Source organism: Acomys russatus, chromosome 11, assembly GCF_903995435.1.
Source record: "Acomys russatus chromosome 11, mAcoRus1.1, whole genome shotgun sequence".
Classification (NCBI taxonomy): Eukaryota; Metazoa; Chordata; class Mammalia; order Rodentia; family Muridae; genus Acomys; species Acomys russatus.
Window position 1 is genome coordinate 37,096,437 of NC_067147.1, and position 21,595 is coordinate 37,118,031.

At 42.6% G+C, this 21,595-nt stretch overlaps 1 protein-coding gene across 1 annotated transcript in view; it reads left to right on the plus strand.

Annotated features, from left to right (window-relative positions):
* The first annotated feature begins 2,724 nt into the window (after positions 1-2,724).
* P4ha1 (prolyl 4-hydroxylase subunit alpha 1) overlaps positions 2,725-21,595 on the plus strand; it is a 61,222-nt gene continuing 42,351 nt past the window's right edge. Inside the window, exon 1 of the mRNA XM_051153085.1 lies at positions 2,725-2,874. The gene's annotated coding sequence lies outside the window, so the exon portion shown is untranslated. The remainder of the gene's footprint in view (positions 2,875-21,595) is intronic.

Consider the following 21,595-nt stretch of genomic DNA (forward strand, 5'->3'; position numbering starts at 1 on the left):
TGCATGATCTTTCTTTCCATTTTTACTTTTATTTTTGTAGTGCTGGGGCCTGAACCAATAGTATCACACATGCTAGCAAGACGCTCTACTACCAAGCTACGCATTCCAAGTCACTTTTTTTTTTTTTTTTTTTAACTCTAGAACGAAGCATGTAAGAGGCCTATCCGGTGTGGTGGCGCACGTCTTTAATCCCAGCACTTGAGAGGCAGAGGCAGGTGGATCACTGTGAGTTCGAGGCCAGCCTGGTCTACAAAACGAATCCAGGACAACCAAGGCTACACAGAGTAACCCTGTCTTGAAAAATAAAACAAACAAAACAAACAAACAAACAAACAAAGAGGCCTGTCTAGCCCTCCACCTTTCTTTCATAACCCTGGGAGGGCCGGCACAATGGGTTTGGAAAGGGTGTTTGACGCTTGGGACAGCTGCCATATCCTGACCACATATATATAGAAGAGACTCTAGGCTACAAAAATAAATCTTACTAAATTCAAACCAAATGTAACCCTAGTTCAATTTTAGCAAAAGATTTTAAGTGCCTGCCAGCTACTCCAACACCTTTAGTTAAGAGGAAGTGTGGCAGAGGAAAAGTCCCTGAGGATGAACAAGAACTTTTACAAAGTTTATAAAAGTACATTCTCATGCAGACACATTGCTAAGACCTTTCTAGGGTCTTGGAAGCGGCACTGCCAATTTGAATTCCTGAAACGGAAGCTTCGCTGACTGACCTCAGGGTCTGGACATTCTTTGGTCGACTTATAAAACACATTAAGGCTCAAAGGAACTTTTATAATGGATCATATCTGTCAGCATTTTTTGTAGTGGGAATTTAAAAACATACTTTTATTAGTATATTTTAAAGCAATTGTATTACAGGCCAGGTGTGGTGGTAGTTGTCTTTCATCCCAGCACTCAAAAGGCAGAGGCAGGAGGATCTCTGTGAGTTCCAGGCCAGCCTGGTCTACAGAGCAAGTATCAGGACAGGCAGAGCGACACAGAGAAACCTTGTTTGGAAAAACCACCTGTGCCCCCAAAACAAACAAACAAACAAACAAACAAACAAACCCAACCAAAACCAAAAACAATTATATTACAACTTAATAGAAAAACACTTAAAAAAAAAAATGTTGTAGAGGAGTTTATTAAATGAACATGGGGAGAGGGGAGGGGTACCCCAGAAAGAGAGAGAGGAAAAAGATAGAGGAATACCCAGAAAACACTTTTAATAAAAACATTTTAAAGGTATTAGAGATGTGTGTGCCATGTGCGTGCGCGCACACACACACACACACACACGCACACACACACACACACACACACACACACAGAAAGAGAAGATTTCTGTAAATTCTCTTCTGGCCTGGTTGGGAGCTGTTCCACACTTAAACTGTTATAAAGGAGCTGTAGTCTCTGGAAAATTCAACCGTGTTGTCATTATAGTGAAAGAATCAAAATCATGATTACTTTTGGGTGCCTGAAGCTCTTTGTCTATATAACGAACGTCCACCTCTCAGATAAGCGTCTATCAGTTCCATACTTTAGCAAACAAAGACAACGTTACAGTTTTAAATGAATAACAAATGTTAATTCTTTCCCAGACAAGGGGTAAATTATCTCTCCCATTGTCCTTATTTCAAACAGTTACTAAGGCTTTCTTTAAAACCACGACTAAGCCCACACAGCACTTCTTGCCTCGTATAGCATGCTCGATAGTAACTTTAAAGACTTTTATTAATTTAAACTGTATGTATGTGTCTTGTGTAGATAAACACAGGTGCTCTTGGAGATGTTGATTTCCTGGAGCTGGGGTTACTGGCCATGGCGCTCGGTAGCTGTTGTGCCATATTTCCAAACTTACGGTTATTGATGCTTTGTGTTGGTTTGAGTCTAGGTAATAAAAATCTAACGCCTTCATCCAGGCTAGGCAACCGCTCAAAACCTCACTGCTTGGCACACCCCTGCCCCGCCCCCGTTAGTTTCTAAGTTCTCCCTGAATCCTAGCCATAAACTAAATGCTTTTTCATTTATTATCTTGTTTCATTCTCTCAGCAATCCTAGGGAACAGATAACACCGTATTCCTTTTTTTTTTTTTTTTTTTTTGCAGATGTAAAGCCTAAGATACAGGGACGTTAAAACCCAACCTTATACAAGATTAGGTCAGGATTGAAACGCAGATGACACTCAAATTCAGTCTATTATTCACCGATAAAGTATATGGGTGGGAGAGTGAGTGAAATCCTCGTGTTTAAAGGTGTAAAAAAGTGCTTATTAAAGCAAAACCCCCATAAGAGCCAAGACAGCCCCGACAGCCACCCCATGTCTCATTTCCCACTCCACGACTCCACTTTATTTTCTATACTCTTATAAGCCTCTCCAAACTTTCCAGAACCGTTCTTCCCGATGGCTTCGACGCTCTGGGACCTACCGCTGACCCTGAAATTAAGGCGCTAAATTGAACTGGAACTGGGGGGAAAAAAATCCCCGTGGTAACCACGGTAACTGCGGCGTGGCGGGAGCTCGCGCAGGCGCACTGCATCCTCGCGTGGGCCCAGCTAGGCCTGGAACTCCCTAGGCCGTGACGACTCCCGGGTGGGTGGGAGGGAGGCCGGCGGCGCGCGCCTGCGCAGTGGCGCGGGCCCGGGTGTGACTGAGCGCACGTAGCGAGGGCTGCGGCCGCCCTCCACCCCTGCGCGCCGGCGCGTCCTTGGGGTATAAAAGGGCCGACTGGCTCCCTCTACCGCCCAGTCGCATCGTCAGCAGGCTGAAGGGGGTTCGGCTGGGAGTCTGGGAGTCTGCACCCGTGTGCAGGGGACAGTACCGGGCAGGACCAGCCGGGAGCTGAGCCGTCGCTGTCCTTACGGCCCGCTTTCCAGGTGAAGCTCTCCTCCGATCCTGGGGACCCGTGCCGGGTCCCCGCGGGGAGCCAGGGTCCCCGCGCTCTGGAGGGCGGCTTGGCGCACGGCAAGGGCTCAGCCCTTCCCACAGCCGCCCCCCGGGTGTCTCCGAGGGGACTCGGCCCCGCGCGCACCCGGGAGGCCAGGCCGCCCCGCTGCGCGCCCGGGGTCCCCTCGCCGCAGCCCCCCGTCCTGCCTCTGGCTGGGGCTGCAGCGGGCTTCTGCCCCGCCCCAGGACTAGGACCTTCTTGAATGTTCCATCCCGGGCAGCCTGCCTCGCCGTTGACTTGTGTGGCGGTACCTGGTCCTCCCTACAAAGCTGAGGGAAGGCGAGGGCGGACGGGCGGGGGTCTGGGCCGCCCCAGCCGCAGATGGTTAGCATGTGGCAATAGGGAAGGCTTGCCGCCGGGGCTGAGGCGCTCTGTCTTTTTCTCCGTCTCTCTCTCTATTCGCTTTTGGGAAGTGAAGTTGGGAAGTCGGAATTACTCAAAAGTTAGGGCTGAACTTGTCTGTTGCGCTTCGCTTCCAGGTGCTGGTTCAGCAGTTAGACGTAGCCCGGGGCGCGGAGTTTTAGCTGCTGGGGCGAGAAGTTGCTGTCATTCACACAGTTGGGGAAGCTGGCTTCCTTCCCTCTTCATCCCCCGTCAATCATTTAAGGACACCTGAATTTCTGTAGCCCTGTCTCCTCTTTGGTCCTTTTCTCCTCCGGGTTTCCTCTCTTCCCCCACCTTCTCTCTTTCCGCTCACTCACCCCCCCCCCTCCAACCCCTTTCCCTTTTCGCCCCTGACGTCTCCCCACACCCCCTTGTAGGGTCGAAAAGTCAGTCTATAGCTGTGTGACTTTTTGTGATTGGCCCCAGATGGATGTTTAATGTGGGGAAGGATGGTACGATTAGATACGAGACTGTTTCTCCTGAAGAGTGGGGGATTTGGTACAAATGCAGCATTTGGACGCTAACCTCTTAAGCTGACCTCACAAAATGTGGACGCTTGGAATTTTGCGCCCTTGTTTATAGGGAAGAGCCTCCGGAGAAAAGAATGGAGAACTTTCTGGATCCTCTTTTAGGAAATGATTTGAAAAACAGTAAAAGGAACCTGCCAGTTTCGACGTAACTGTTTCTCTGAGAGCTGCGGCTCTTGGGCTTTTCCTTGGAGTGCACTCTGGAGGGGTGGAATAGCCACTACGTGAGTGGGGGAGGGGGGAGACGTGGCAACAGTGTTCTTTCATCAACTTTTTGCCTCTTTTTTTAAAGGTTGAGTGGGGAAAAAAAACGTATTTCCCTTCTCAGTTTAAGATGTAGCTTATGAATGGAACTAGTCTTTTCCGAAAATAATCACACTGAAAAATTACGTCTGCGTAGCAGGAATATTGAAAATTAAATTTAAAAACACACAGAAGGATTATAGGATTATTTTGATTATTTCTATGTAGAAAATAGATTTTAAAGCAGCAAGTAGTGAGGAAGCTCAAAGTGATCAAGCTTGAATATTTTTGTCTTGATTTGAAATCTGACTAGCCATGTTTTTTTTTTTTTTTAATTTTTAGACTTTAACCTGAATGTCATTACAGAACCTTAAATATGCATTTGAAGTTTTACCTTTTTCTTTTGTAGGGAACATAGATTTTTATTACTTACTTTAAAAGTAAATATTGTGCCTAATGTTTTTTTCTTCTTTTTTTTTCTTTTTTTGCCTGATGTTTTTCTAAGTGCAGATGCCTTTTGGATTTGCAAACTAAGTAAAGGACTACTCTTTTGGCTGGACAAAGCTGTTTTCATTGTTCTACTGAAATGAGTTTTATTTTTAAATAAAGCTGGAGTATTGATAAAAGTATTGGCCATTTTGTCGCTTGCTAACTCAGCTAGTAAAATAAGCAAAAAATAGGCACAACTTGTAACTATTGTAGAAAGTAAATACTGAAAAAAAAAAAAAGAGAAAGCTTTACAGCTGGGTGATGGTGGTGTATACCTTTAATCCCAGTGCTTGGGAGGCAGAGGCAGGCCAATCTGAGTTCAAGGCCAGCCTAGTCTATAGAGTGAGTTCCAGGACAGGCCAGAGCTACACAGAAACCACATCTGGGGGGTGCGGGTGGGGGTAGGAAGGAAGAAAGAAAAGCTTTACATCACCTGTGTGTTACCATTGTTGCAGGTGAGTCCTAGCTTTGGTAGGGAGATAATGATTTTCTGTTACTGCAGAGTTAGTTATATACTGACAAGCAGTGTTTCTTTTTTTTTTTTTTAATGGAGCAATTAATTTCAAACATTTGCTTTGATGCAGGGATATAGTAAGAATTGGGGCAACCATAAAGTTTGTGAACCTTAATTTCTATGGAAGGAATTCTTTGTTTTTAATAAATTACTAACCTGGGGTGTAATTATTGTTTTTAGGTTAATTTGTGAGATCCAGAATGGTTTTCAGTCTATTTTGAGGCTATGAAATCTAGTGGGAAGTGGGGGCCTAAATCAGAAAATACAAATACAAACATTTCCATATAATTTTATATACCATTTTATGGCCCCTTCAATGAACTCTATTTATAAGAATCCCTAAAAAATTTAGAATATCAGCTGGGTGTGGTGATGCACGCTTTTAATCTAAGCAGAGGCAGCAGAGGCAAGTGGATCTCTGTAAGTTCAAGGCCAGCCTGGTCTACAAAGAGAGTCCAGGACAGCCCAGGCTATTACACAGAGAAACTCTGCCTTGAAAAACAAACAAACAAACAAAAAATTACAAAGCCCACTCGAGAGACAGAGGCTGGTGGATCCCTGTGATTTCGAGGCCAGCCTGTTCTCCAAAGCGAGTTCAAGGTGGCCAAGATAACATAGAGAACCCTGTCTCGAAAAACAAAAAAACAAACAAAAGAAAAATTATAAAGCTGCTGGGCTGTGGTGGCACACGCCTTTAATCCCAGCACTTGGGAGGCAGAGGTAGGTAGATCCCTGTGAGTTCGAGCCCAGCCTGGTCTGCAATGTGAGTCTAGGACAGCCAAGACTACAAAGAGAAACCCTGTCTTGAAAAACCAAACCAAACCAACCAACCAACCAACAACAACAAAATAAAGAATATCAAGGCTTCTTGACTATCTCAGGAAGTTGAGATGAGCATATGTCAGCCTCATGGAAGAAGGGCCTTTGTGTGCTAGTCTATCATTAGTTTTCCCATAGCCAAACAGATATGCCTGAATAAAAACCTAGGAAATTAAAAAAGATTCTTACTTAGGGCACTAAAGAGATTTCTAAGTAGATAACAATAAATTTCTCTTCCTGTCTTCCTTTGGATGCTCAGAATGGCTGTTAGTGTATTTGGCTGGGTGCTAGCTAAAAATACAGTACAAAGATTGATGGTCTTACATAACTGTCATCACAGAATGAATTCTGCCTTAGATTTCTTCTGCTTCTTGTTTTTATAAGTGTGTCCATGTTTTGGTGGTTTACAGCTTTCTCAATAATATTAAATCAATATCATACCTCTTGTTTTTATACATTTGAGCTGTTTATTATAATTAATATAAAAGGAAGACTATAATTTAGTGGTTGTTTCATTTACTTGGATAATTGCAGTTAACTTTAACTGGCTTTCTTTTCATATCTATAATTAATTAATTTTGGGGAGCCAGGTTCTCACTATTGTAGCCCTGGAAACTACCCTCAAAATTAGAAAGATCTGTCTCTGTCTGCTATTCCAGAGGACCAGGGTTTGATACCCAGCACCCACATGGCAGCTCACAATTGCCTGTAACTCCACTTCTAGGGGATTTGACACACAGATATACATGCAGACAAAATACCAATGCACATCAAATAAAAATAAGTAATTATTATTTTTTTAATAACACATGAATTTTAGATTATTAGTAAATTTTTTGAGGCAATTTTACATATATGGGGTCCAACCAAGGCACATTTGACATAGTAAGTTTTCATCAGTAGCTTCTTGTATGAGGTAATGCACATGTCCTTCAATAGATAATGGCAACCCTGTTACTCTATTTTGGGTCTGATTACACCTTGTAGTTGTTGTTCACTGTCAAGAACGTGGGTTTTGGCCTTTTCATTGACAACCTCCCCAGTTTTACTCAGTGGTGCTTTGGAATGCCCTTTCACTGGTTTACTCCATTCCACAAGGGGAGTAAATTTTTTTTTTTTTTTTTTTTTTTTTTTTAAAGAAAAGAGTTCGTTTAGTTCATGAATCTGAAAGTCTTGTGAGTATGGCTCTGGCTTCTGGTCAGCTCTAGGAATGTCTTCACTGGTTAAAAAGGAAAGCTAGATACACCAAGAGGTGTGATCCAGTCTCTCTGAACAGTCTACTCTTGAGGGAGCTAACTCAGCCTGAAAGCAGCATTAGCCCTTAGCTGCATCCCCAGTGACTTAACTTCCTCCTATTAGTCCCCACCTCCTACAGGTTATACCACTGGGGCTGGACAGTGGTTAAGAGCACTTGTTACTCTTGCAGAGGACATGAGTTTGATTCCCAGCACTCACATAGGGGCTCACAATTGTGAAGACCTGATGCCTGCTTCTGACCTTTAAGGACACCAGGCATGCATGTCACATACATACGTAGGCAAAATACTTACGTGCATACAATTTTAAAAATTAAAAAAAAAAAAAAAAAACACAAACAAACCAAAAAACCGTTAGAGGTTCTGCCATTAGGGTGCTAAGATAGCCCCATGGGTAAAGACAGTTGTCACCAAGCCTGGAAACTTGAGTTTCAATCCTTAGGACCCACGTGTTAGAAGGAGAAAGACTTGACTCCTGATAGTTGATGCCTACACTTCCTATTTGCATGCTGTGGCATGTGTACACACTTGCTCAAAATAAAATAAACACAAGTTTTACTGTCTTTAGTCGTTTACCCCACTCCCCTACTACCACATTGGAGTATTAAGATTCCAGCCCATGACCTTTGGGGCACAAACCATATCCAAGCTATGGAAATCAGTATTTGTACTGGGGTTTTAAAATGGTGTAGAAAGTGCTCCAGAAAATGTTATTTATTGTTGAGACAGTCTTATCACTGTGTAACCTTGGCTGCCCTGGAACTGTTGTGTAGCCCAGGCTAGCCTTTAACTCAGAGAAGCCTGCCTTTCTCTGCTCTGTGCAACTACAAGTAGCATAGGAAATGTTTTATATACGCATACATAACTTGGCTATACTCCTAGACTCGCCTTCCTCTGTGCTGGGGATTGAATCAGAGTCTTGTGCATGCTAGGCAAGTACTTCTTCTACTGAGCTGCACCCCGTGTCTCTTAGAAGTTTGTTTTTAAGGCAGTTCTGTGAGGTATTTTTATGATCAGCTCCATTTTACAAATAGACTCAGAAAGGTTTCATCATTTGGTTAAGAATACAGTAATAGGCAAAACCAGGACTTGGATGCAGACTGACTGTCCTCGATTCATGTTTCATATTACTCTGTCCTTGATAATTGCCCTGACTGGCTGGAGTAATGAAAACATCACATTTAGAAATAATTTCAGTATTAAAATAGAATTCTTAGTTGTGATAGACTCCATTGTTATTTAGTTAAACATTTGGTGTTGCTAGATTATCAGGTTTAATGCCTTGTACGCTATAGGCAAGCAGTTTCCCACTGAGCTGCATCCCCAGCCTAATGAACATATTTAAATTGTGAGGGGGTGTGGGGGAGGGGTAAATAGTGATAGAAAGCATTTCATAGGATATGAATCTGCCAACATGATGCTGTTAATCGTAGCTCATATTAAATATGAGTAAGTTCTGAATGAAACTGCATATTTGAAAGCATTCATCCCAGCACTTGGGAGCAGAGGCACGTGGATCGCTGTGAGTTCGAGGCCAGCCTGGTCTACAAAGCGAGTCCAGAACAGCCAAAACTACACAGAGACCTTGTCTGGGGGGTTAGGGTGGGGGAGCGAAGCATTCACATCTTCTGCAACTGAGTTCATTTTATTTTATTCTAGTATATGTCATCTTTTAAAAGTCATTTTAATATGTTTACTTTTATGTGCACTGATGTTTTGCTTGCATGTATGTCTGTGTAAAAGTGTCAGATCTTGGGAGTTACAGACAGTTGTAAGCTACCATGTGGATGCTGGTTATTGAACCCAGGTTCTCTGGAAGTCAGTGCTCTTAACCGCTGAGCCATCTCTCCAGCCCCAAGCTTTATTGTTTTTATTTTTTATGTATGGATGATTTGCCTATACCATTGTGTGCTGCCCTTGCAGAGGCCAGAAAGGGGTATCAGAACCCTTGATAATGCAGTTACAGAGGGTTGTTAGCCACCATGTGACTGCTGGCACTCAACTCTGGCCTTCTGTAAGAGCAACAAATATGCTGAGCTGCTCAACTGTCTCTCCAGCCCTAGTACATGTGTGTCATTTCCTCATCTTGAGAACTGGCGTTGGAAGAGAGGAGATTGAAAGCTAGAAAGAGAAGAGGTAGGCCAGTGTAAGGAAAGGAGGAATTTAAGACAGGTAATCCCAGCACTCCAGAGACAGGCAGGAGGATCTCAAGTTTAAGGCCAGTCTGGGCTACATAGTGAGGCCCTGCTTCACGGGGAAACAAAACACCCAAAGACACTGTTGGTAGAATAGCCGTGGGAGAGATGAAGTTTTGGTTAAGGGTACCTGGGCTTTGAAGCTGTAACCCAGCTATTGAGAGAATAGAGAGTATTTCTGTTCTCTGCTAACTTGCTCATCTTCTAATGGAATCAGCTATGACCAGAGATAAGAGAATTCATAACTTTTTGTGTTGGGAATGGTATTGGAGTAATATAAAGTACATATAGGAATTTGTTCTGCAGGTATGCAGAGTATGTTAAATATAAACTTCTAGATATTTCCATCATGTAGTCAATTTTTGTTTTGGAATATCACAAAGAATGAAGAATAAACAGTTGATAACTATGAGTCATAAAGCATGACTAGGGGACTGAAGAGATGGCTTAGCTCTTGGGTGCACTGGCTACTCAGTCAGAGGACCCAGGTTTGCTTCACAGCATCACATAAACTCTCAAAGCCATCTGTGGCCCCAGTTCCAGAGGATCCAGGGTCCTCTTCTGACCTCTGAGAGTACTTCATGTACATTGTACACAACAAAACACTCATACACATAGACTAAAAATATGCGGATCTTTTAAAAGAGGGGAAATAGCATTATGAGGTATTGTATGCTGCATCAACTAAAAGAACAAGATGTAAGTTGTTCCCCTTTTGTCCACAAGGTGCCTTCAAAGATTCCCAGTGGATCTCAGAAGCCTCACGAGATGAGCTATTTGTTTTTGGTTTTTCGAGACAGGGTTTCTCTGTGTAGCCTTGGCTGTCCTGGACTCACTTTGTAGACCAGGCTGGCCTCGAACTCACAGCGATCTGCCTGCCTCTGCCTCCCAAGTGCTGGGATTAAAGGCGTGCGCCACCATGCCCGGCTTATGATGAGCTGTTTTTTGATAAATAGATACTGTAGTAAAGCTTAGTTTGTAATTTAGGCACAATAAGAGATTAACACTGATAACTAAATAGAAAAATTGTTTATCATGATTGTGGCTTGAATGCTTGGCCCATGGAGAGTGGCATATCAGGAGGTGTGGCCTTGTGGGAGGAAGTCTATACCCTGGGGGTGGGCTTTGAGGTCTCCCTTATGCTCAGGCATCCAGTGCGGGTGATAGTCTGCCTTCTGAAAAAGGTGTAGAACTCTCAGCTCCTTTTCCAGCACCATGTCTGCCTCCATGCTGACGTGCTTCCTGCCATGATGACAATGGGCTAAGCCTCTGAAACTGTAAGCCGGCCCCAGTGAAATGCTTTCTTTTATAAGAGTTGCCTTGGTCATGTTGTCTCTTCACAGCAATAAAATCCTAATTAAGACAATAATAAAAGCTGTGTTTACTATCTCCCAAAATACCTTATTGAACATTACGGCTTTTAACCTACAGGGAAGTACTTTCTGGCTTCTCTTTGCATGTCTGAATTTTCAGCATCACCACACTGTGCATAGAATATCTTAGTTTTTGTAACGCTACAGTAATGTTAAAAACTTTAGAAAATTTTTACTATGTTTACTGTGGGTGGGTTGTGCATCTGTGCTATGTGTGCACGTGCCATGGCATGCATATGGAAGGTCACCTAAAGAGGATAACCTTTAAAGTTTTTAAAATTTAATTTAATTTTACTTTGTGTGTGTTTTGCCAATATCTTCCCAGACCTTAGAGGACAACTTTCGAGATGATGGCAGTTGTCTTTTCTCACTGAGCCAGCTTCCCAGCCCTACAACCATCTTTTTGATTCTCCGTGGTTCATGGGTAACTGAAAACAGAATGAGCCCGAGGTGAGGGTGTGTGTGTGGGTCTCTGTGTAGCGCTGGCTGACCTCGAACTCAAGAGAGCTGCCTGCCTCTGCCTCCCAAGTGCTGGGATTAAAGGTGTGCGCCACCACTGCCTGGTAGTACTGAATTTTTTTTATGTATGTCCACTGTAATTACAGAAATGGACTCTAAGCAACTTGATGGAAGAAGGTGCTGTTATAAAGTCTCTGGAAAGGGAATAACTTTTAGTAAATGCAACCTGTAAAATTTCAATCAGTAATTTGTGGATGTTAATCTACTTTTTGTTTTTTCTGGTTATACGTTAAGATTCTTTACCTGAGTACGTGATTTTATTGTCTGAAGAAGCTTTCAAACTTTCTGATCATGAATTGGTCTCTGAATTATTTTGCATCCCATCAAAAAACAAAGTTGCCCCTAAGTAAAGTAATAGTCTGCAGCTGTGACACCAGCTGCCCAGGGCTTTACATTAATCTCCCTTTAATCCTCAGATTTTCAATTTTACAAAGAGAATTTACCTCTCTCTTGGTGCGGCACACATTCTGTAGACTTGAATTGAAATGTTGTGGGAAAGAACCACGGGTTGGTTTTGTTGTTAATGTTTTCATTGCTCTTTGCTTGACACAGAATCTTTTGATTTGTAGCCCAGGCTCAGGATCTTAGGGGCATTGCCTCTTTTTTTTTGGCTTTTCTGAGACAGGGTTTCTCTGGGTAGCCTTGGCTGTCCTTGACTCGCTTTGTAGACCAGGCTGGCCTCTTAACTCATAGCGATCCGCCTGCCTCTGCCTCCAGATAGAGACACTCTCTTGAAGATGTCCTTGAATCTGTATTTCGATAGGTAATTATTTGTTATGCAATCTGTTATATATTGATCGCTGTGCTGAATCATAATCTCTAGTTTAAAAAAGAGTGGAAAGTAGTTACATGTATTTATATGTCTGAGAAATATCTAGTAAATATTAAATAGGCTCAAGGCTTCTCTTTCACTCTTAATTTTATATTAATTGGATTTTCATATCTATTTTTCTAAAAACAAAAACCCTATGGTGTTTGTATGCCCTAGTTGATAAATTTAGTGCTCCAAACATGGCTTGCCATGTTGACCTTTGTTCAAACACATTTTTTGTTTGTTTGTTTGTTTTTGTTTTTTGAGACAGAGTTTCTTTATATAGCTTGGCTGTCCTGGAACTCTCTTTGTAGACCAGGCTGACCTCGAACTCACAGAGATCCACCTGCTTCTGCCTCCTAAGTGCTGGGATCAAAGGTGTGCACAACCATGCCCAGCTTCAAATACATTTTTTTAACTTTTAAAAAATGTTTGATACTATAATTAAAATATTTCTCTTTTCTTCCTCCAAGCTCTCCCTTATACTCTTCCTTGTTTTTCAAATTCATGGCTTTTTTTTCCATAAATTGGCATTGTATGCGTATATACATACATACATACACACATCAAACCTTCTGAGTATGTATGATGCTGCTGGTGTGTGTGTTTTCAGGGCTGATCGTGCAGTGTTAGAGAACCAGTTGATGTGGTCTTTCCTGGGGAAGACTGTTTCTCCTGCTCCCAGCACTTTTTAGTTGCCTGTAGCCCTTTGTGTACCCTCCCCCGACCCCCAAACCACACTCCTCTCCAGTCTGTTTTGGCATGTCTGTCGATTGGTTGTCCTTGTTCAGCTCAGTTTAGGCAATTGCGTGGGAAAACTTTATGGGTGTAGCTTCTGACATCACTGGGAGACACAATCTCACAGCAAACTTCCTGACCCCTGCCTCTTACAATCTTTCCATCCCCTCTTCCTCAGTGTTTCCTGAGACTTAGATATGGGAGTGTTTTGTAAGTGTATCCCACTGGAACTGATCTCTACAACTCTGCATTTGATTGGTTGTGGTTTTCTGTAGTGGGATATTGCAAAGAGAAGTTTCCTTGATGAGGGGTGAAAACTATACTTACCGGTGGATATAAGAATAAATGTTTAAAGACTGTTAGAGATCACGCTGTTTTAGTAATGAAGTGGTTGTTAATTCTCCTTCAGTATCTATGACATGAATCTCTCCACCCATTTTTTTAAACATTTGTTTACCTTTATATGCATTGGTTCTTTACCAGCATGCGAGAGAGCGTCAGATCTTGGAATTACAGACAGGTGTGAGCTGCCATGTGGGTGCTGGGATTTGAACCTGGGTCCTATGGAAGAGCAGTCAGTGCCTTCAGCCCCTCTACTCAGGCTTCTTAAATCTGTACAGATTTTACTTACATTCAGGGCTAGTAGGGTAAGGCACTTGCTACCAAATCCAGTGACCTAAGTCGGATTCCCTAATCATCTAGCAGAAGAAGAACCGATTCCAAGCTGTCCTGTGACCTTCCACACATATGCCATGGCACATGCCCCTCATTAGTAAATAAGTATAATAATAAAAAAAAAAAAGATTTTACTTATAGTTAAGGATTGCATGAAGATGTCAGATTTGCATGATTTCAAAATGTAGCTGTCATCATCTCTTCTTAACACAAACGTGTTTTGAAAAGAAATCACTTATACTTAAATAATAAAAAAATTAATGAACTTATATGTGAAGACAGTAAATAGTTGTTACAGCTACCAAGCAGAATGATAGTGATGAATATGAGAAAGGAGAGATTGCTAATAAACTCAAGAAATTGACAGGTTTTAAACAACACTGCTAATGGACATTTAGTAAATACACATATTTAGTGTGTAATTTGGTAAGTTTGGCAAAGACACTTTCCTGCTCTTAGAGGCCATTTCTTTCTGTGATTTAAGATTTAAACTAGGCAGTGTTGACGCACGCCTTTAATCCCAGCACTTGGGAGGCAGAGGCAGGCAAATTGTTGTGAGTTCGTGGCCAGCATGGTCTACAAAGCGAGTCTAGGACTGCCAAGTCAACACAGACAGAGAAACCCCGTCTCTAAAAACTTAAAAAAAGAAGATTTCTTACAGTTAACATTTACTATTTTGGCATTTATCCATGTCCCTATTTCTTCATTCATGTTTATTAGTGAATAGCATTTTGATGGACTGTTGCAGTTATTTTACCAGTATGCCTAATTTTAAATATTGGGCCTATAATTATTGTTAGTATTTTCAAACCTGCTATCAATCAATCAAGACATAAGATACCTGTTATATTTTAAAATAGCCTTAGTTAACCTGGGGCAAGGCAGATATTAATCCCCTAAACTACTTCCCATAGTGGGGCAGGTATGGAATGCCTGGCCCAATCCCATGCCATCTGCTTCTAATAATTTTTATCAAGCTACCTCCCATGCATAATCTCATATACTTGCTAATTATCATCATCTGGGCCAAGTCTCCATCCACCTAACCCATGACAGAACCTTCTTCCTCCTCTCTCCTCTGGTCTCTCTTCCAAGATTTTCTGTCTCCCCAAGTCCTGGAACCTTAGCCACACCTATCTCATTTGCCCTGCTCAGATGTGATGGTCTTTTATTGGCCAAACAGGTTAGGCTCTTAGGTACAGGTGGGGCACAGAGACTGCAAGCAATAATTAGCATCAAAATACACCAAACCAAACTCCAACAATGGGCATTCCTGTTGTTTTCTGTGTGGCACAGAGCTGTGGGAGCTCTGTGTAAAAGTCTTTATAGGGCATATACTTTCACTCCCCAGAGTTAGTGTCTTGGAGTAGAATAACTGGAATTAAATGTTATATGAAATGTTTCCCTACCCCATCGTTGACCCATCTCTCTCTCTCTCTCTCTTTTTTTTAACTTTTTATTGGTTCTTTGTGGATTTTACATCTTGAACTCCAATCTCACTCATCTCCTCCCCTCTTACCCTTGCAACCTCCCCTCCAACAGAGAAAAAGAAATCTCATTGTGGAAGCTGTAGTATATACCCTTTTGTCCACACTTCTTTGCTTGCAAATGTTTATTGCAATGACTTGTTGGTCTAGTACGAGGCCTCTGCCTGCTGCTACTCTGTCAGTACTGAGACCTCACTGGGACTCCTCAGATATCCTGTTGTTGACCGTAGACATGGAGATCCTACAGCTTTGGATCTGTAGGGCCGGTGGCCCCTTCATGCACTCGAGTACTTCATTGATGGGGTAGATGTTAGTGTGGGCCAAGTAAAGCCCTGGATCTGGGCCTAGAAGTATTTTCACTCTAAAGCCCTCCATGCTGGCTCAGCAGCAACCCCCCAAACCAGGGCCAGCTCTACCCTGCTGCCCTGTGTGTCTCTGAGTGTTGTGGCCGGTGAGAGGCATGGGCAGTTCTCTCACTCTTATGATCCCAAGGCCAGCTCTCCTGCCTGCCATGGAGGGAGGGAGGGGAGGGGAGGGGAGGGGAGGGGAGGAGTGTCTCTCTTCCTCAACAGTGTCATCACCTAGTAGACCAGAGGCAGGGCCAGCTCTCCTCTGCTCTTGCCCTCAGGGCTGGCTTCTCCCCAAATCCAGGGACAGCTCTCCTGCCTTCATCCTCATGATCTCCTCAGTGCCAGCTCTCCTACTGCTGGTGGTGAGGGCAAAAGGGAGGAGGGGATTTCTTCCTTGCACAGCAGACAAGGGTCAGGGCTGGGTCTCCCAGCTTACCAGCTCACCTGCAACCCCCACGTGCAGGGACCCCTCTACTGCTCTGATGACTTTTGGGTTGGCTGTCCTGCCCCCACATACTGCTTTTTAAATTACTTGGTGATGGTCATTTTTAGCCTCATGATTTAGCACCTTGTTCATTTCCCTTTCTATTAAAGGGGCCACTAAATAAAGTAGGCATGATTGATGAATCTTATAAATTTAGAATGCATCTTATATCACAATGACATTTTTAGGCTCTGTCCTAGGAAATAAGAATCTAGACTTTTCCTACATTAAGAAATTATATATTGAGAGAGGATACACACACACACACACACACACACACACACACACACACACACACACACACACAAGCTTGGCCTGTCTTAGAACTATAATCTTACTTTTAGTCTCTTTTATTTTATTTTATTTTTATTAATTTATTCTTGTTACATCTCAATGGTTATCCCATCCCTTGTATCCTCCCCTTCTTCCCTCCCTCCCATTTTCCCCTTATTCCCCACCCCTATGACTGTTCCTGAGGGGGATTACCTCCCCCTGTATATGCTCATAGGGTATCAAGTCTCTTCTTGGTAACCTGCTGTCCTTCCTCTGAGTGCCACCAGGTCTCCCCCTCTAGGGGACATGGTCAAATGTGAGACACCGGAGTTCATGTGAAAGTCATATCCCACTCTCCACTCAACTGTGGAAAATGTTCTGACCATTGGCTAGATCTGGGTAGGGGTTTGAAGTTTACCTCCTGTATTGTCCTTGGCTGGTGCCTTAGTTTGAGCGGGACCCCTGGGCCCAAATCTGCCTATCATAATGTTCTACTTGTAGGTTTCTAGGACCCTACTTTTAGTCTCTTGAATACTTGAATTGTAGATGTGTGGCACCATACTTGGTAGGAGATGTCTGTGTTCCTAAGATGTTTGAAACAATTAAGTCTATTATATATATAGTAGAAAGTAGGCAGTCTCAACCAGATGTGGTAGTGCATGTCTTTAATCCCAGCACTCAGAGGCAGACACAGGTTTGAGGCTACCTGGTCTACATTGTGAGTTCTAGGACAGCCAAGGCTACATAGAAAGACCTTGTCTCTAAACTAAGCTAAGCTAAACTAAGATAGACCGTCCAAAAATAAAGAATAATACTATAGTATTCCTAATTTTTTTTTTATTAAAAACTTTATTATAGTATTAAAACAATTCTCCATCAGAAGTATGATAGCAATTTGTGGAATAAAGGTTAGGACAATGACAGTTTGGAGGATTGCAGGGAGGGTTAGAAGTTCAGCCAGGTGTTTTAGTAATTGCCAGGTGGTTTCGTAACACATGTCCTGCTCCGATTGAAAAGCACGCCAAGCCCAATCACGCAGCAGGTCGTGGCAGCCTTCGCTAGGAGCCAGGGTTGGTGTTGATCGTGAAAACTGTCGCAAGATGAAAAGTGAGCACACAATATGAGATCTGCTAGGCTTCTCTAAACGGTGTGAAGCAACTGTAGGTGGCATGGAGAGACTTAGGAGGAGTCTGGTAGAGAACGTTTAATGTCCGGCAGAGTTTAGACTAGAGTAGCAAGCATTAGTTTGTCTTCATTGTTAAGATGTAGATGATGGCTCTGGGAAAGAGGAATTTTCTTAAAATGTTGCAACTTTTTAGAAGGAAAATATGAGGCTGAAAGGCTAATAAAATATCTGCCAGATGGCCCGTTCTAGTAATCCATTAAATGAACTGTACTTGAAATTCAGTGCGCGCTGATAACACAGTAAATGTTTATAGTGTAGCAGAACTGTTTCAAAATCTCTCCCCATGTCTGCTTGCCCTGTTGAGTATGCGGGAGTAGACTTTCCTGAAAAAAGAACGACAGAAGAATTTTGTGTTGAATATGTAGCAGGGCACTTTTATGTTGGCATACCTGAGAATTTGTCTTACAGTAAGGTTGCTTCTATTCGTCTTTTCTCCCACAGTTTAAAAAAATATAACATTCACACTAAAGATAATATACATGTCTGTTACAGGATTGTATAATAAAGTTAATGAAGCCAGGAATAGTGGCGCACACCTTTAATCCCAGCACCCGGAGGCAGAGGCAAGTGGATCGTTGTGAGTTCGAGGCCAGCTTGGTCTACAAAGTGCAGGACAGCCAAAGCTACACAGAGAGACCCTGTCTCAAAAAACAAACAAAACAAAACAAAATTAATGAATCTCTTCTCTAACAACCGAGTCCTTTTCCCTTTGGTGCAGTTGTGCTATGTGTCTTAGTTTTAGCACCACGGGCTCATCTCACATTTACAGGCTTCTTGCTTTAGCCTCTAAGTACTGGGATTATAGGGCTGTGCTGCCACGTCAGGCACACAAATTATCTTCAAGAAATGATTCATTTTGCTACAACACCAAGTTCATCTTGGCACCTGTGAATCTTCTTTGTCTTTCTTTCCTGTTTTCTCCTCCTTTCTTCATCTCTTCTCCCTTCTCTCCGTAAGTCTTTTCAGGAATCCTGAAACTTCAGTACTCCAGAGGCAGGAATAGGGGGATCATCGGGAACTCAAGGCCTAAATAAATAAATAATGTAAAATAAAAATGATTACTTTTATTATTAATTCTATTCCATGCTTAACAACTATGGAGCAGTCGTTATCTTATTTTTTCTTTTCTTTTTCTCGAGACAGGATTTTTCCATGTAGCCATGGCTGTCCTAGACTCACTTTGTAGACCAGGCTGGCCTTGAACTCTGCCTCCTCAGTGCTGGGATTAAAGGCCCAGCCCACGCCCAGCTTTTACTTTTTCTTAATGCTCTACTATCCCTTTGGAAGCTTAACTCATAACTACTCTATAGGGATTTCTTTGCAGACTTGAAGAGGGTAGAAATAAATGGAAATAGGACATCGTAATTAAAATCATTGTTTTTTTAAAAATGCGATTAATAAAGCCTTGCCTAGTAACATGACATTTAGCTTGTTCAGTAAATGTGGGTAAATGAGATATAGTATTAAAACAGATAAGAACTCCATAGAGTGAATCTATTTTTCCAAAAGATAAATTGAAGAGTAAAGCTCTTTTCAAAGGGAGAGTTCTGTTTTTGTGATTTCAGTGTTTTTCTGTATCCAGTGGCTCTCAGAGTATTGTCGTCTGACCAGCAGCACCGGAAATGTGTACATTTTTAAAGCTGTTTATTCCAGATGTTTAGCTGGTTCTCATGGCCGTGTTTGAGAGCCACAGCTGTATAGCAGCAATTAGCTTGTCTTGCTGGTCCTTTTGGAGCGATGCTGTATTGGCTTGAACTTTAAAGTAGCTTGAAAACAAGAGTTATGTAAAAGGCTTCCTTGCATGTGTTGGGAAATCATATGTGTGTCTCATGGATTCAGTGCACTAGTTGTAAAGAGTAAGAGTCCTTGTGACTAGAAATCCTTGTTTCTGTGTTACTTTGCCTTTAGATTCCAGACATCTGGAATCTATGGTCGGTCAGATCCCATCAACATCTGAGTTGAGCAGCTCCATGATGTCCTGCTTTTCCCATTCACAGGCTCATTCCTTGACCCTTTGCCCCTGAGGACAGGGGCCAGTAACTGTTTTGCTCTGGGTTATATGTTTATTTCCAGGAAGGACAATGGGCAGGCATGCCACTATGTTAGTGAAGCTCACTACCTGATAGTTGCTTTGAAGGAAAAACCATCTAGCTCAGAGTTAGTAAGTAGAATGTTAGTTTAAAAACAAAATATATGTGCACTTCACACACATCACACACACACATACATGCAATAAAAAAACCTGCAGAGGTATATGAAAAAGTTTATGTTCTGTATTTTCTTTCTTCCTTCCCCTTTTTTGTTGGTTTTGTTTGTTGAGACAGGGTTTCTCTGTGTAACAGCCCCTGGCTGTCCTGCACTCACTTTGTAGACCAGGCTGGCCTTGAACTCACGAGATCTGCCTGCCTCTGCCTTCCGGGATTAAAGGCGTGTATTACCATGCCCAGCTTGTTTGCCTACATTGTTACGATTTCTTTTTGCATATTTTCTCACACAGTTACAATTATATTAATTTTTACCTTTTGTTTTGCTAGAGACACTTTTCTCACTATTTAAAACCTAGGCTGGATTTGAACTGCTGATTCTTCGGCCTCAGCCTCCTAAGTGCTGCTGGGAGTACACATGTACAAATTTAAACACTTTTTTTGTCAAACATAGCTTCTCCTTTTGAGTTTCTAATTTCCTTATTCATTTGACTATTAGTGTCTCTTGAGTTTTGTTAATTGGTCTGGACTCCATAGAAGAGCTATACTTTTAAAAAATGGTTTCATTTAAAATTTTCATATATTGCATTTTATTTACTTTGTGTGCCAGTATGTGCACATGTGCTATGGTGCTCATGTGAAGGTCAGAAGACAACTTGGACTCATTTTTCTCCTGCCATGTGGGTCCTGGGCAGTGAACTTAGGTCCTCAGGCTGGTGGCCAGCACCTGTGCCTGTTGAGCTATTTCAATGGCCTCATACAAACCGTTCATTTAAATACCATCTGGATTTTAATAAGTTGTGTTCTCTACCCCCCCCCCCCACCTCAACCCTAATGTGTGTGTCTGTGTGTCTGTGCAGGCAAAAGTGTATGAAGGTCAGAGGTTAAGCCCAGGTGTCAGTTCTCACCTTCCACCTTGCCTGTAACCTGGCCTCTGTGTTTTGCTGTTGTGTATACGGGCTGGCTAGCCTACAAGCTTCCTGGGATCCTACTGTCTTTGTGTTCTATCTCACCGTAGGAACACAGATTACAGTTCTAGGGACAAGCTTAGGTCCTCACGTGAGCCAAGACATGTTGTACACTGAGTTGTCTCTCCAGCCTTATTTTCTGATATTTAAAAAAATGTGTGTGTGTGTGTGTGTGGTGTGTGCGCACATGTGTGTGCATGGGTGTACACCTGTGTGCGTGCACTCAGATGCCTGCAGAGGCCAGAAGAATCAGATTCTGTGGAGCTGGAGGTGCAGGTGGTTATGAGCTACCCAGTGTGGCTGCTGAGAGCCTTGTTCAGATCCCTGCGAGCAGTACATACTCTAAACCTCTGAGCCGTCTCTCTGGCCTCCTCTTGTTTTTGAGACCGAGTCTCATTATGTAGACCAGGATGGCCTTGAGATCAGAGAGATCTGCTTCCCTTTGCCTCCTGAGTTCTAGGATTTAAAGGTGTGGACTAGCACACCTAGCTTTTTTTACTGCTCAGGGTTGGGGTGGGGGGTGGATTGGGCTATGATTTGTGCGTGTGGAGTCAGTTCTCTCCTTCAGCCATGTGGAATCTGAGGGTTGAACTCAGGTCATTTGGTTTGTTGGCAAGTGCCTTTACCTGCTGAGCCGTCCCCTGCACTTGTTTTCTTATTTTTAAGCTTATAAATTCCCAGCTTTCATAGCCCTTATAACTTGTTGTGTTACACTGTTTTAGTTATGGCTGTTTGATCTTTGTTAACTTTATTTTGAAGAAGCAGACATCTATTTTTCATATTAATAGGGCTTTGGGGTTTTATATAGACTCTATACGTGATAAAGTATAGTTTTCAGGGCTGGAGAGGAGGCTCAGGAGTTAGGAGTATTAGCTATTCTTCCAGAGGCATTGATTGGGCTTTGAGTCCCAGTTGTAAATTCTGGTTTCAGGTGATCTGATGCCCTCTTCTGGTCTCTGCAGGCACCGCACACACGTGGTACACAGACAGACAAAATTCCCATACGCATAAAACAAAAATGGGGAAAGGTAAGAGGCTGGAGAGATGATTCAGTAGTTTAGCACACTAACTGCTCTTAAAAGAGACTTGGGTTTGATTCCCAGCATCCACATGGTAGCTCAGAGCCTCCTCTCCAAACGCTTTTCTGGATTCTGA